Source organism: Scyliorhinus torazame, chromosome 4 (genome assembly GCF_047496885.1).
Source record: "Scyliorhinus torazame isolate Kashiwa2021f chromosome 4, sScyTor2.1, whole genome shotgun sequence".
NCBI classification, from domain to species: Eukaryota; Metazoa; Chordata; class Chondrichthyes; order Carcharhiniformes; family Scyliorhinidae; genus Scyliorhinus; species Scyliorhinus torazame.
The window spans coordinates 9,339,751-9,356,212 of NC_092710.1; positions in this window are offsets into that span (position 1 = coordinate 9,339,751).

A 16,462-nucleotide genomic window follows, 5' to 3' on the forward strand; every position below is an offset into this window, starting at 1 on the left:
GCGGCACTCCCTCAGTACTGACCCTCTGAAAGTGCAGCACTCCCTCAGTACTGACCCTCTGACAGTGCGGCACTCCCTCAGTACTGACCCTCTGACAGTGCGGCACTCCCTCAGTACTGACCCTCTGACAGTGCAGCACTCCCTCAGTACTGACCCTCTGACAGTGCGGCACTCCCTCAGTACTGACCCTCTGAGAGTGCAGCACTCACTCAGTACTGACCCTCTGACAGTGCGGCACTCCCTCAGCACTGACCCTGTGACAGTGCGGCACTCCCTCAGTGCTGACCCTCTGACAGTGCGGAACTCCCTCAGTACTGATCCTCTGACAGTGCGGCACTCCCTCAGTACTGTCCCTCTGACAGTGCGGCACTCCCTCAGTACTGACCCTCTGACAGTGCGGCACTCCCTCAGTACTGACCCTCTGACAGTATGGCGCTCCCTCAGTACTGACTCTCTGACAGTGCGGCACTCCCTCAGTACTGACCGGCAGTGCGGCACTCCCTCAGTACTGACCCTCTGACAGTGCAGCACTCCCTCAGTACTGACCCTCTGACAGTACGGCACTCCCTCAGTACTGACCCTCTGACAGTGCGGCACTCCCTCAGTACTGACCCTCTGACAGTGCCTCAGTCCCTCAGTACTGACCCTCTGACAGTACGGCACTCCCTCAGTACTGACCCTCGGTCAGTGCAGCACTCCCTCAGTACTGACCCTCTGACAGTGCGGCACTCCCTCAGTACTGATCCTCTGACAGTGCAGCACTCCCTCAGTACTGACCCTCTGACAGTGCGGCACTCCCTCAGTACTGACCCTCTGAGAGTACAGCACTCACTCAGTACTGGCCCTCTGACAGTGCGGCCCTCCCTCAGTACTGACCCTCTGACAGTGCGGCACTCCCTCAGTGCTGACCCTCTGACAGTGCGGAACTCCCTCAGTACTGACCCTCTGACAGTGCGGCACTCCCTCAGTACTGACCCTCTGACAGTGCGGCACTCCCTCAGTACTGACCCTCTGACAGTGCGGCACTCCCTCAGTACTGACCCTCTGACAGTGCGGCCCTCCCTCAGTACTGACCCTCTGACAGTGCGGCACTCCCTCAGTACTGATCCTCTGACAGTGCGGAACTCCCTCAGTACTGACCCTCTGACAGTGCGGCACTCCCTCAGTACTGACCCTCTGACAGTGCAGCACTCCCTCAGTACTGACCCTCTGACAATGCGGCACTCCCTCAGTACTGACCCTCTGACAGTGCGGCACTCCCTCAGTACTGACCCTCTGACAGTGCAGCACACCCTCAGCACTGACCCTCTGACAGTGCAGCACTCCGTCAGTACTGACCCTCTGACAGTGCGGTACTCCCTCAGTACTGACCCTCTGACAGTGCAGCACTCCCTCAGTACTGACCCTCTGACAGTGCAGCACTCCCTCAGTACTGACCCTCTGACAGTGCAGCACTCCCTCAGAACTGTCCCTCTGACAGTGCGGCACTCCCTCAGTGCTGACCCTCTGACAGTGCGGAACTCCCTCAGTACTGATCCTCTGACAGTGCGGCACTCCCTCAGTACTGACCCTCTGACAGTGCAGCACTCCCTCAGTACTGACCCTCTGACAGTGCAGCACTCCCTCAGTGCTGACCCTCTGACAGTGCGGCACTCCCTCAGTACTGACCCTCTGACAGTGCAGCACTCCCTCAGTGCTGACCCTCTGACAGTGCGGCACTCCCTCAGTACTGACCCTCTGACAGTGCGGCACTCCCTCAGTACTGACCCTCTGACAGTGCAGCACTCCCTCAGTACTCAACCTCTGACAATTCCTCACTCCCTCAGTACTGACCCTCTGACAGTGCGGCCCTCCCTCAGTACTGACCCTCTGACAGTGCAGCACTCCGTCAGTACTGACCCTCTGACAGTGCAGCACTCCCTCAGTACTGACCCTCTGACAGTGCGGCGCTCCCTCAGTACTGACCCTCTGACAGTGCGGCACTCCCTCAGTACTGACCCTCTGACAGTGCAGCACTCCCTCAGTACTGACCCTCTGACAATGCGGCACTCCCTCAGTACTGACCCTCTGACAGTGCAGCACTCTCTCAGTACTGACCCTCTGACAGTGCAGCACTCCCTCAGTACTGACCCTCTGACAGTGCGACACTCCCTCAGTGCTGACCCTCTGACAGTGCAGCACTCCATCAGTACTGACCCTCTGACAGTGCGGCACTCCCTCAGTACTGACCCTCTGACAGTGCGGTACTCCCTCAGTACTGACCCTCTGACAGTGCGGCGGTCCCTCAGTACTGACCCTCTGACAGTGCGGGGCTCCCTCAGTACTGACCCTCTGACAGTGCAGCACTCCCTCAGTACTGACCCTCTGACAGTGCAGCACTCCCTCAGTACTGACCCTCTGACAATGCGGCACTCCCTCAGTACTGACCCTCTGACAGTGCAGCACTCTCTCAGTACTGACCCTCTGACAGTGCAGCACTCCCTCAGTACTGACCCTCTGACAGTGCGACACTCCCTCAGTACTGACCCTCTGACAGTGCAGCACTCCATCAGTACTGACCCTCTGACAGTGCGGCACTCCCTCAGTACTGACCCTCTGACAGTGCGGTACTCCCTCAGTACTGACCCTCTGACAGTGCAGCACTCCCTCAGTACTGACCCTCTGACAGTGTGGCACTCCCTCAGTACTGACCCTCTGACAGTGCAGCACTCCCTTAGTACTGACCCTCTGACAGTGCAGCACTCCCCCAGTACTGACCCTCTAACAGTGCGGCACTCCCTCAGTACTGACCCTCTGACAGTGCAGCACTCCCTCAGTACCGACCCTCTGACAGTGCGGCACACCCTCAGTACTGACCCACTGACAGTGCGGCACTCCCTCAGTACTGACCCTCTGACAGTGCAGCAGTCCCTCAGTACTGACCCTCTGACAGTGCGGCACTCCCTCAGTACTGACCCTCTGACAGTGCGGCACTCCCTCAGTGCTGACCCTCTGACTGTGCGGCACTCCCTCAGTACTGACCCTCTGACAGTGCAGTGTTCCCTCAGTACTGACCCTCTGTCAGTGCAGCACTCCCTCAGTACTGACCCTCTGACAGTGCGGCACTCCCTCAGTACTGACCCTCTGACAGTGCAGCTCTCCCTCAGTACTGACCCTCTGACAGTGCGGCACTCCCTCAGTACTGACCCTCTGACAGTGCAGCTCTCCCTCAGTACTGACCCTCTGACAGTGCGGCACTCCCTCAGTACTGACCCTCTGACAGTGCAGCTCTCCCTCAGTACTGACCCTCTGACAGTGCGGCACTCCCTCAGTACTGACCCTCTGACAGTGCAGCACTCCCTCAGTACTGACCCTCTGACAGTGCGGCACTCCCTCAGTACTGACCCTCTGACAGTGCAGCACTCCCTCAGTACTGACCCTCTGACAGTGCAGCTCTCCCTCAGGACTGACCCTCTGACAGTGCGGCACTCCCTCAGTACTGACCCTCTGACAGTGCAGCACTCCCCCAGTACTGACCCTCTGACAGTGCGTCTCTCCCTCAGTACTGACCCTCTGACAGTGCAGCACTCCCCCAGTACTGACCGTCTGACAGTGCGTCTCTCCCTCAGTACTGACCCTCTGACAGTGCGACACTCCCTCAGTACTGACCCTCTGACAGTGCAGCACTCCCTCAGTACTGACTCTCTGACAGTGCGGCACTCCCTCAGTACTGACCCTCTGACAGTGCGGCACTCCCTCAGTATTGACCCTCTGACAGTGCAGCACTCCCTCAGTACTGACCCTCTGACAGTGCGGCACTCCCTCAGTACTGACCCTCTGACAGTGCAGCACTCCCCCAGTACTGACCCTCTGACAGTGCGCCTCTCCCTCAGTACTGACCCTCTGACAGTGCAGCACTCCCCCAGTACTGACCGTCTGACAGTGCGTCTCTCCCTCAGTACTGACCCTCTGACAGTGCGACACTCCCTCAGTACTGACCCTCTGACAGTTCGGCACTCCCTCAGTACTGACCCTCTGACAGTGCGGCGCTCCCTCAGTACTGACCCTGTGACAGTGCGGCATTCCCTCAGTACTGACCCTCTGAGAGTGCGGCACTCCCTCAGTACTGACCCTCTGACAGTGCGGCACTCCCTCAGTACTGACCCTCTGACAGCGCAGCACTCCCTCAGTACTGACCCTCTGACAGTGCAGCACTCCCTCAGTACTCAACCTCTGACAATTCCTCACTCCCTCAGTACTGACCCTCTGACAGTGCGGCCCTCCCTCAGTACTGACCCTCTGACAGTGCGGCACTCCGTCAGTACTGACCCTCTGACAGTGCAGCACTCCCTCAGTACTGACCCTCTGACAGTGCGGCGCTCCCTCAGTACTGACCCTCTGACAGTGCGGCACTCCCTCAGTACTGACCCTCTGACAGTGCAGCACTCCCTCAGTACTGACCCTCTGACAATGCGGCACTCCCTCAGTACTGACCCTCTGACAGTGCAGCACTCTCTCAGTACTGACCCTCTGACAGTGCAGCACTCCCTCAGTACTGACCCTCTGACAGTGCAGCACTCCATCAGTACTGACCCTCTGACAGTGCGGCACTCCCTCAGTACTGACCCTCTGACAGTGCGGTACTCCCTCAGTACTGACCCTCTGACAGTGTGGCGCTCCCTCAGTACTGACCCTCTGATAGTGCGGGGCTCCCTCAGTACTGTCCCTCTGACAGTGCAGCACTCCCTCAGTACTGACCCTCTGACAGTGCAGCACTCCCTCAGTACTGACCCTCTGACAATGCGGCACTCCCTCAGTACTGACCCTCTGACAGTGCAGCACACTCTCAGTACTGACCCTCTGACAGTGCAGCACTCCCTCAGTACTGACCCTCTGACAGTGCGACACTCCCTCAGGACTGACTCTCTGACAGTGCAGCACTCCATCAGTACTGACCCTCTGACAGTGCGGCACTCCCTCAGTACTGACCCTCTGACAGTGCAGCACTCCCTCAGTACTGACCCTCTGACAGTGCGGTACTCCCTCAGTACTGACCCTCTGACAGTGCAGGACTCCCTCAGTACAGACCCTCTGACAGTGTGGCACTCCCTCAGTACTGACCCTCTGACAGTGCAGCACTCCCTTAGTACTGACCCTCTGACAGTGCAGCACTCCCTCAGTACTGACCCTCTGACAGTGCGGCACTCCCTCAGTACTGACCCTCTGACAGTGCAGCACACCCTCAGTACTGACCCTCTGACAGTGCGGCACTCCCTCAGTACTGACCCTCTGACAGTGTGGCGCTCCCTCAGTACTGACTCTCTGACAGTGCGGCACTCCCTCAGTACTGACCGGCAGTGCGGCACTCCCTCAGTACTGACCCTCTGACAGTGCGGCACTCCCTCAGTACTGACCCTCTGACAGTGCAGCACTCCCCCAGTACTGACCCTCTGACAGTGCGTCTCTCCCTCAGTACTGACCCTCTGACAGTGCAGCACTCCCCCAGTACTGACCGTCTGACAGTGCGTCTCTCCCTCAGTACTGACCCTCTGACAGTGCGACACTCCCTCAGTACTGACTCTCTGACAGTGCGGCACTCCCTCAGTACTGACCCTCTGACAGTGCGGCACTCCCTCAGTACTGACCCTCTGACAGTGCAGCACTCCCTCAGTACTGACCCTCTGACAGTGCGGCACTCCCTCAGTACTGACCCTCTGACAGTGCAGCACTCCCCCAGTACTGACCCTCTGACAGTGCGCCTCTCCCTCAGTACTGACCCTCTGACAGTGCAGCACTCCCCCAGTACTGACCGTCTGACAGTGCGTCTCTCCCTCAGTACTGACCCTCTGACAGTGCGACACTCCCTCAGTACTGACCCTCTGACAGTTCGGCACTCCCTCAGTACTGACCCTCTGACAGTGCGGCGCTCCCTCAGTACTGACCCTGTGACAGTGCGGCATTCCCTCAGTACTGACCCTCTGAGAGTGCGGCACTCCCTCAGTACTGACCCTCTGACAGTGCGGCACTCCCTCAGTACTGACCCTCTGACAGCGCAGCACTCCCTCAGTACTGACCCTCTGACAGTGCAGCACTCCCTCAGTACTCAACCTCTGACAATTCCTCACTCCCTCAGTACTGACCCTCTGACAGTGCGGCCCTCCCTCAGTACTGACCCTCTGACAGTGCGGCACTCCGTCAGTACTGACCCTCTGACAGTGCAGCACTCCCTCAGTACTGACCCTCTGACAGTGCGGCGCTCCCTCAGTACTGACCCTCTGACAGTGCGGCACTCCCTCAGTACTGACCCTCTGACAGTGCAGCACTCCCTCAGTACTGACCCTCTGACAATGCGGCACTCCCTCAGTACTGACCCTCTGACAGTGCAGCACTCTCTCAGTACTGACCCTCTGACAGTGCAGCACTCCCTCAGTACTGACCCTCTGACAGTGCAGCACTCCATCAGTACTGACCCTCTGACAGTGCGGCACTCCCTCAGTACTGACCCTCTGACAGTGCGGTACTCCCTCAGTACTGACCCTCTGACAGTGTGGCGCTCCCTCAGTACTGACCCTCTGATAGTGCGGGGCTCCCTCAGTACTGTCCCTCTGACAGTGCAGCACTCCCTCAGTACTGACCCTCTGACAGTGCAGCACTCCCTCAGTACTGACCCTCTGACAATGCGGCACTCCCTCAGTACTGACCCTCTGACAGTGCAGCACACTCTCAGTACTGACCCTCTGACAGTGCAGCACTCCCTCAGTACTGACCCTCTGACAGTGCGGCACTCCCTCAGTACTGACCCTCTGACAGTGCGGCACTCCCTCAGTACTGACCCTCTGACAGTGCGGTACTCCCTCAGTACTGACCCTCTGACAGTGCAGGACTCCCTCAGTACAGACCCTCTGACAGTGTGGCACTCCCTCAGTACTGACCCTCTGACAGTGCAGCACTCCCTTAGTACTGACCCTCTGACAGTGCAGCACTCCCTCAGTACTGACCCTCTGACAGTGCGGCACTCCCTCAGTACTGACCCTCTGACAGTGCAGCACACCCTCAGTACTGACCCTCTGACAGTGCGGCACTCCCTCAGTACTGACCCTCTGACAGTGTGGCGCTCCCTCAGTACTGACTCTCTGACAGTGCGGCACTCCCTCAGTACTGACCGGCAGTGCGGCACTCCCTCAGTACTGACCCTCTGACAGTGCTGCACTCCCTCAGTACTGACTCTCTGACAGTGCCTCAGTCCCTCAGTACTGACCCTCTGACAGTACGGCACTCCCTCAGTACTGACCCTCTGACAGTGCAGCACTCCCTCAGTACTGACCCTCGGACAGTCCAGCACTCCCTCAGTACTGACCCTCTGACAGTGCGGCACTCCCTCAGTACTGACCCTATGACAGTGCGGCACACCCTCAGTCCTGACCCTCTGACAGTGCGGCACTCCCTCAGTACTGACCCTCTGACAGTGCGGCACTCCCTCAGTACTGACCCTCTGAGAGTGCAGCACTCACTCAGTACTGACCCACTGACAGTGCGGCCCTCCCTCAGTACTGACCCTCTGACAGTGCGGCACTCCCTCAGTGCTGACCCTCTGACAGTGCGGAACTCCCTCAGTACTGACCCTCTGACAGTGCGGCACTCCCTCAGTACTGACCCTCTGACAGTGCGGCACTCCCTCAGTGCTGACCCTCTGAAAGTGCGGCACTCCCTCAGTACTGACCCTCTGACAGTGCGGCCCTCCCTCAGTACTGACCCTCTGACAGTGCGGCACGCCCTCAGTACTGATCCTCTGACAGTGCGGAACTCCCTCAGTACTGACCCTCTGACAGTGCGGCACTCCCTCAGTACTGACCCTCTGGCAGTGCAGCACTCCCTCAGTACTGACCCTCTGACAGTGCGGCACTCCCTCAGTACTGACCCTCTGACAGTGCGGCACTCCCTCAGTACTCAACCTCTGACAATTCCTCACTCCCTCAGTACTGACCCTCTGACCGTGCGGCACTCCCTCAGTACAGACCCTCTGACAGTGCGGCACTCCCTCAGTACTGACCCTCTGACAGTGCAGCACACCCTCAGCACTGACCCTCTGACAGTGCAGCACTCCGTCAGTACTGACCCTCTGACAGTGCGGCACTCCCTCAGTACTGACCCTCTGATAGTGCAGCACTCCCTCAGTACTGACCATCTGAAAGTGCGGCACTCCCTCAGTACTGACACTCTGACAGTGCGGCACTCCCTCAGTACTGAGCCTCTGACAGTGCGGCTCTCCCTCAGTACTGAACCTCTGAGAGTGCAGCACTCCCTCAGTACTGACCCTCTGACAGTGCGGCACTCCCTCAGTACTGACCCTCTGACTGTGCGGCACTCCCTCAGTACTGACCCTCTGACTGTGCGGTACTCCCTCAGTACTGACCGTCTGACAGTGCCTCACTCCCTCAGTACTGACCCTCTGACAGTGCCTCACTCCCTCAGTACTGACCCTCTGACAGTGCGGTACTCCCTCAGTACTGACCGTCTGACAGTGCCTCACTCCCTCAGTACTGACCCTCTGACAGTACGGCACTCCCTCAGTACTGACCCTCTGACAGTGCCTCACTCCCTCAGTACTGACCCTCTGACAGTGCAGGACTCCCTCAGTACAGACCCTCTGACAGTGTGGCACTCCCTCAGTACTGACCCTCTGACAGTGCAGCACTCCCTTAGGACTGACCCTCTGACAGTGCAGCACTCCCTCAGTACTGACCCTCTGACAGTGCGGCACTCCCTCAGTACTGACCCTCTGACAGTGCAGCACACCCTCAGTACTGACCCTCTGACAGTGCGGCACTCCCTCAGTACTGACCCTCTGACAGTGTGGCGCTCCCTCAGTACTGACTCTCTGACAGTGCGGCACTCCCTCAGTACTGACCGGCAGTGCGGCACTCCCTCAGTACTGACCCTCTGACAGTGCGGCACTCCCTCAGTACTGACCCTCTGACAGTGCAGCACTCCCCCAGTACTGACCCTCTGACAGTGCGTCTCTCCCTCAGTACTGACCCTCTGACAGTGCAGCACTCCCCCAGTACTGACCGTCTGACAGTGCGTCTCTCCCTCAGTACTGACCCTCTGACAGTGCGACACTCCCTCAGTACTGACTCTCTGACAGTGCGGCACTCCCTCAGTACTGACCCTCTGACAGTGCGGCACTCCCTCAGTACTGACCCTCTGACAGTGCAGCACTCCCTCAGTACTGACCCTCTGACAGTGCGGCACTCCCTCAGTACTGACCCTCTGACAGTGCGGCACTCCCTCAGTACTGACCGTCTGGCAGTGCGTCTCTCCCTCAGTACTGACCCTCTGACAGTGCAGCACTCCCCCAGTACTGACCGTCTGACAGTGCGTCTCTCCCTCAGTACTGACCCTCTGACAGTGCGACACTCCCTCAGTACTGACCCTCTGACAGTTCGGCACTCCCTCAGTACTGACCCTCTGACAGTGCGGCGCTCCCTCAGTACTGACCCTGTGACAGTGCGGCATTCCCTCAGTACTGACCCTCTGAGAGTGCGGCACTCCCTCAGTACTGACCCTCTGACAGTGCGGCACTCCCTCAGTACTGACCCTCTGACAGCGCAGCACTCCCTCAGTACTGACCCTCTGACAGTGCAGCACTCCCTCAGTACTCAACCTCTGACAATTCCTCACTCCCTCAGTACTGACCCTCTGACAGTGCGGCCCTCCCTCAGTACTGACCCTCTGACAGTGCGGCACTCCGTCAGTACTGACCCTCTGACAGTGCAGCACTCCCTCAGTACTGACCCTCTGACAGTGCGGCGCTCCCTCAGTACTGACCCTCTGACAGTGCGGCACTCCCTCAGTACTGACCCTCTCACAGTGCAGCACTCCCTCAGTACTGACCCTCTGACAATGCGGCACTCCCTCAGTACTGACCCTCTGACAGTGCAGCACTCTCTCAGTACTGACCCTCTGACAGTGCAGCACTCCCTCAGTACTGACCCTCTGACAGTGCAGCACTCCATCAGTACTGACCCTCTGACAGTGCGGCACTCCCTCAGTACTGACCCTCTGACAGTGCGGTACTCCCTCAGTACTGACCCTCTGACAGTGTGGCGCTCCCTCAGTACTGACCCTCTGATAGTGCGGGGCTCCCTCAGTACTGTCCCTCTGACAGTGCAGCACTCCCTCAGTACTGACCCTCTGACAGTGCAGCACTCCCTCAGTACTGACCCTCTGACAATGCGGCACTCCCTCAGTACTGACCCTCTGACAGTGCAGCACACTCTCAGTACTGACCCTCTGACAGTGCAGCACTCCCTCAGTACTGACCCTCTGACAGTGCGGCACTCCCTCAGTACTGACCCTCTGACAGTGCGGCACTCCCTCAGTACTGACCCTCTGACAGTGCGGTACTCCCTCAGTACTGACCCTCTGACAGTGCAGGACTCCCTCAGTACAGACCCTCTGACAGTGTGGCACTCCCTCAGTACTGACCCTCTGACAGTGCAGCACTCCCTTAGTACTGACCCTCTGACAGTGCAGCACTCCCTCAGTACTAACCCTCTGACAGTGCGGCACTCCCTCAGTACTGACCCTCTGACAGTGCAGCACACCCTCAGTACTGACCCTCTGACAGTGCGGCACTCCCTCAGTACTGACCCTCTGACAGTGTGGCGCTCCCTCAGTACTGACTCTCTGACAGTGCGGCACTCCCTCAGTACTGACCGGCAGTGCGGCACTCCCTCAGTACTGACCCTCTGACAGTGCTGCACTCCCTCAGTACTGACTCTCTGACAGTGCCTCAGTCCCTCAGTACTGACCCTCTGACAGTACGGCACTCCCTCAGTACTGACCCTCTGACAGTGCAGCACTCCCTCAGTACTGACCCTCGGACAGTCCAGCACTCCCTCAGTACTGACCCTCTGACAGTGCGGCACTCCCTCAGTACTGACCCTATGACAGTGCGGCACACCCTCAGTCCTGACCCTCTGACAGTGCGGCACTCCCTCAGTACTGACCCTCTGACAGTGCGGCACTCCCTCAGTACTGACCCTCTGAGAGTGCAGCACTCACTCAGTACTGACCCACTGACAGTGCGGCCCTCCCTCAGTACTGACCCTCTGACAGTGCGGCACTCCCTCAGTGCTGACCCTCTGACAGTGCGGAACTCCCTCAGTACTGACCCTCTGACAGTGCGGCACTCCCTCAGTACTGACCCTCTGACAGTGCGGCACTCCCTCAGTGCTGACCCTCTGAAAGTGCGGCACTCCCTCAGTACTGACCCTCTGACAGTGCGGCCCTCCCTCAGTACTGACCCTCTGACAGTGCGGCACGCCCTCAGTACTGATCCTCTGACAGTGCGGAACTCCCTCAGTACTGACCCTCTGACAGTGCGGCACTCCCTCAGTACTGACCCTCTGGCAGTGCAGCACTCCCTCAGTACTGACCCTCTGACAGTGCGGCACTCCCTCAGTACTGACCCTCTGACAGTGCGGCACTCCCTCAGTACTCAACCTCTGACAATTCCTCACTCCCTCAGTACTGACCCTCTGACCGTGCGGCACTCCCTCAGTACAGACCCTCTGACAGTGCGGCACTCCCTCAGTACTGACCCTCTGACAGTGCAGCACACCCTCAGCACTGACCCTCTGACAGTGCAGCACTCCGTCAGTACTGACCCTCTGACAGTGCGGCACTCCCTCAGTACTGACCCTCTGATAGTGCAGCACTCCCTCAGTACTGACCCTCTGAAAGTGCGGCACTCCCTCAGTACTGACACTCTGACAGTGCGGCACTCCCTCAGTACTGAGCCTCTGACAGTGCGGCTCTCCCTCAGTACTGAACCTCTGAGAGTGCAGCACTCCCTCAGTACTGACCCTCTGACAGTGCGGCACTCCCTCAGTACTGACCCTCTGACTGTGCGGCACTCCCTCAGTACTGACCCTCTGACTGTGCGGTACTCCCTCAGTACTGACCGTCTGACAGTGCCTCACTCCCTCAGTACTTACCCTCTGACAGTGCCTCACTCCCTCAGTACTGACCCTCTGACAGTGCGGTACTCCCTCAGTACTGACCGTCTGACAGTGCCTCACTCCCTCAGTACTGACCCTCTGACAGTACGGCACTCCCTCAGTACTGACCCTCTGACAGTGCCTCACTCCCTCAGTACTGACCCTCTGACAGTGCGGCACTCCCTCAGTACTGACCCTCTGACAGTGCGGTACTCCCTCAGTACTGACCCTCTGACAGTGTGGCGCTCCCTCAGTACTGACCCTCTGATAGTGCGGGGCTCCCTCAGTACTGTCCCTCTGACAGTGCAGCACTCCCTCAGTACTGACCCTCTGACAGTGCAGCACTCCCTCAGTACTGACCCTCTGACAATGCGGCACTCCCTCAGTACTGACCCTCTGACAGTGCAGCACACTCTCAGTACTGACCCTCTGACAGTGCAGCACTCCCTCAGTACTGACCCTCTGACAGTGCGGCACTCCCTCAGTACTGACCCTCTGACAGTGCGGCACTCCCTCAGTACTGACCCTCTGACAGTGCGGTACTCCCTCAGTACTGACCCTCTGACAGTGCAGGACTCCCTCAGTACAGACCCTCTGACAGTGTGGCACTCCCTCAGTACTGACCCTCTGACAGTGCAGCACTCCCTTAGTACTGACCCTCTGACAGTGCAGCACTCCCTCAGTACTGACCCTCTGACAGTGCGGCACTCCCTCAGTACTGACCCTCTGACAGTGCAGCACACCCTCAGTACTGACCCTCTGACAGTGCGGCACTCCCTCAGTACTGACCCTCTGACAGTGCAGCACTCCCTCAGTACTGACTCTCTGACAGTGCGGCACTCCCTCAGTACTGACCGGCAGTGCGGCACTCCCTCAGTACTGACCCTCTGACAGTGCTGCACTCCCTCAGTACTGACTCTCTGACAGTGCCTCAGTCCCTCAGTACTGACCCTCTGACAGTACGGCACTCCCTCAGTACTGACCCTCTGACAGTGCAGCACTCCCTCAGTACTGACCCTCGGACAGTCCAGCACTCCCTCAGTACTGACCCTCTGACAGTGCGGCACTCCCTCAGTACTGACCCTATGACAGTGCGGCACACCCTCAGTCCTGACCCTCTGACAGTGCGGCACTCCCTCAGTACTGACCCTCTGACAGTGCGGCACTCCCTCAGTACTGACCCTCTGAGAGTGCAGCACTCACTCAGTACTGACCCACTGACAGTGCGGCCCTCCCTCAGTACTGACCCTCTGACAGTGCGGCACTCCCTCAGTGCTGACCCTCTGACAGTGCGGAACTCCCTCAGTACTGACCCTCTGACAGTGCGGCACTCCCTCAGTACTGACCCTCTGACAGTGCGGCACTCCCTCAGTGCTGACCCTCTGAAAGTGCGGCACTCCCTCAGTACTGACCCTCTGACAGTGCGGCCCTCCCTCAGTACTGACCCTCTGACAGTGCGGCACGCCCTCAGTACTGATCCTCTGACAGTGCGGAACTCCCTCAGTACTGACCCTCTGACAGTGCGGCACTCCCTCAGTACTGACCCTCTGGCAGTGCAGCACTCCCTCAGTACTGACCCTCTGACAGTGCGGCACTCCCTCAGTACTGACCCTCTGACAGTGCGGCACTCCCTCAGTACTCAACCTCTGACAATTCCTCACTCCCTCAGTACTGACCCTCTGACCGTGCGGCACTCCCTCAGTACAGACCCTCTGACAGTGCGGCACTCCCTCAGTACTGACCCTCTGACAGTGCAGCACACCCTCAGCACTGACCCTCTGACAGTGCAGCACTCCGTCAGTACTGACCCTCTGACAGTGCGGCACTCCCTCAGTACTGACCCTCTGATAGTGCAGCACTCCCTCAGTACTGACCATCTGAAAGTGCGGCACTCCCTCAGTACTGACACTCTGACAGTGCGGCACTCCCTCAGTACTGAGCCTCTGACAGTGCGGCTCTCCCTCAGTACTGAACCTCTGAGAGTGCAGCACTCCCTCAGTACTGACCCTCTGACAGTGCGGCACTCCCTCAGTACTGACCCTCTGACTGTGCGGCACTCCCTCAGTACTGACCCTCTGACTGTGCGGTACTCCCTCAGTACTGACCGTCTGACAGTGCCTCACTCCCTCAGTACTGACCCTCTGACAGTGCCTCACTCCCTCAGTACTGACCCTCTGACAGTGCGGTACTCCCTCAGTACTGACCGTCTGACAGTGCCTCACTCCCTCAGTACTGACCCTCTGACAGTACGGCACTCCCTCAGTACTGACCCTCTGACAGTGCCTCACTCCCTCAGTACTGACCCTCTGACAGTGCAGGACTCCCTCAGTACAGACCCTCTGACAGTGTGGCACTCCCTCAGTACTGACCCTCTGACAGTGCAGCACTCCCTTAGTACTGACCCTCTGACAGTGCAGCACTCCCTCAGTACTGACCCTCTGACAGTGCGGCACTCCCTCAGTACTGACCCTCTGACAGTGCAGCACACCCTCAGTACTGACCCTCTGACAGTGCGGCACTCCCTCAGTACTGACCCTCTGACAGTGTGGCGCTCCCTCAGTACTGACTCTCTGACAGTGCGGCACTCCCTCAGTACTGACCGGCAGTGCGGCACTCCCTCAGTACTGACCCTCTGACAGTGCGGCACTCCCTCAGTACTGACCCTCTGACAGTGCAGCACTCCCCCAGTACTGACCCTCTGACAGTGCGTCTCTCCCTCAGTACTGACCCTCTGACAGTGCAGCACTCCCCCAGTACTGACCGTCTGACAGTGCGTCTCTCCCTCAGTACTGACCCTCTGACAGTGCGACACTCCCTCAGTACTGACTCTCTGACAGTGCGGCACTCCCTCAGTACTGACCCTCTGACAGTGCGGCACTCCCTCAGTACTGACCCTCTGACAGTGCAGCACTCCCTCAGTACTGACCCTCTGACAGTGCGGCACTCCCTCAGTACTGACCCTCTGACAGTGCGGCACTCCCTCAGTACTGACCGTCTGGCAGTGCGTCTCTCCCTCAGTACTGACCCTCTGACAGTGCAGCACTCCCCCAGTACTGACCGTCTGACAGTGCGTCTCTCCCTCAGTACTGACCCTCTGACAGTGCGACACTCCCTCAGTACTGACCCTCTGACAGTTCGGCACTCCCTCAGTACTGACCCTCTGACAGTGCGGCGCTCCCTCAGTACTGACCCTGTGACAGTGCGGCATTCCCTCAGTACTGACCCTCTGAGAGTGCGGCACTCCCTCAGTACTGACCCTCTGACAGTGCGGCACTCCCTCAGTACTGACCCTCTGACAGCGCAGCACTCCCTCAGTACTGACCCTCTGACAGTGCAGCACTCCCTCAGTACTCAACCTCTGACAATTCCTCACTCCCTCAGTACTGACCCTCTGACAGTGCGGCCCTCCCTCAGTACTGACCCTCTGACAGTGCGGCACTCCGTCAGTACTGACCCTCTGACAGTGCAGCACTCCCTCAGTACTGACCCTCTGACAGTGCGGCGCTCCCTCAGTACTGACCCTCTGACAGTGCGGCACTCCCTCAGTACTGACCCTCTCACAGTGCAGCACTCCCTCAGTACTGACCCTCTGACAATGCGGCACTCCCTCAGTACTGACCCTCTGACAGTGCAGCACTCTCTCAGTACTGACCCTCTGACAGTGCAGCACTCCCTCAGTACTGACCCTCTGACAGTGCAGCACTCCATCAGTACTGACCCTCTGACAGTGCGGCACTCCCTCAGTACTGACCCTCTGACAGTGCGGTACTCCCTCAGTACTGACCCTCTGACAGTGTGGCGCTCCCTCAGTACTGACCCTCTGATAGTGCGGGGCTCCCTCAGTACTGTCCCTCTGACAGTGCAGCACTCCCTCAGTACTGACCCTCTGACAGTGCAGCACTCCCTCAGTACTGACCCTCTGACAATGCGGCACTCCCTCAGTACTGACCCTCTGACAGTGCAGCACACTCTCAGTACTGACCCTCTGACAGTGCAGCACTCCCTCAGTACTGACCCTCTGACAGTGCGGCACTCCCTCAGTACTGACCCTCTGACAGTGCGGCACTCCCTCAGTACTGACCCTCTGACAGTGCGGTACTCCCTCAGTACTGACCCTCTGACAGTGCAGGACTCCCTCAGTACAGACCCTCTGACAGTGTGGCACTCCCTCAGTACTGACCCTCTGACAGTGCAGCACTCCCTTAGTACTGACCCTCTGACAGTGCAGCACTCCCTCAGTACTGACCCTCTGACAGTGCGGCACTCCCTCAGTACTGACCCTCTGACAGTGCAGCACACCCTCAGTACTGACCCTCTGACAGTGCGGCACTCCCTCAGTACTGACCCTCTGACAGTGTGGCGCTCCCTCAGTACTGACTCTCTGACAGTGCGGCACTCCCTCAGTACTGACCGGCAGTGCGGCACTCCCTCAGTACTGACCCTCTGACAGTGCTGCACTCCCTCAGTACTGACTCTCT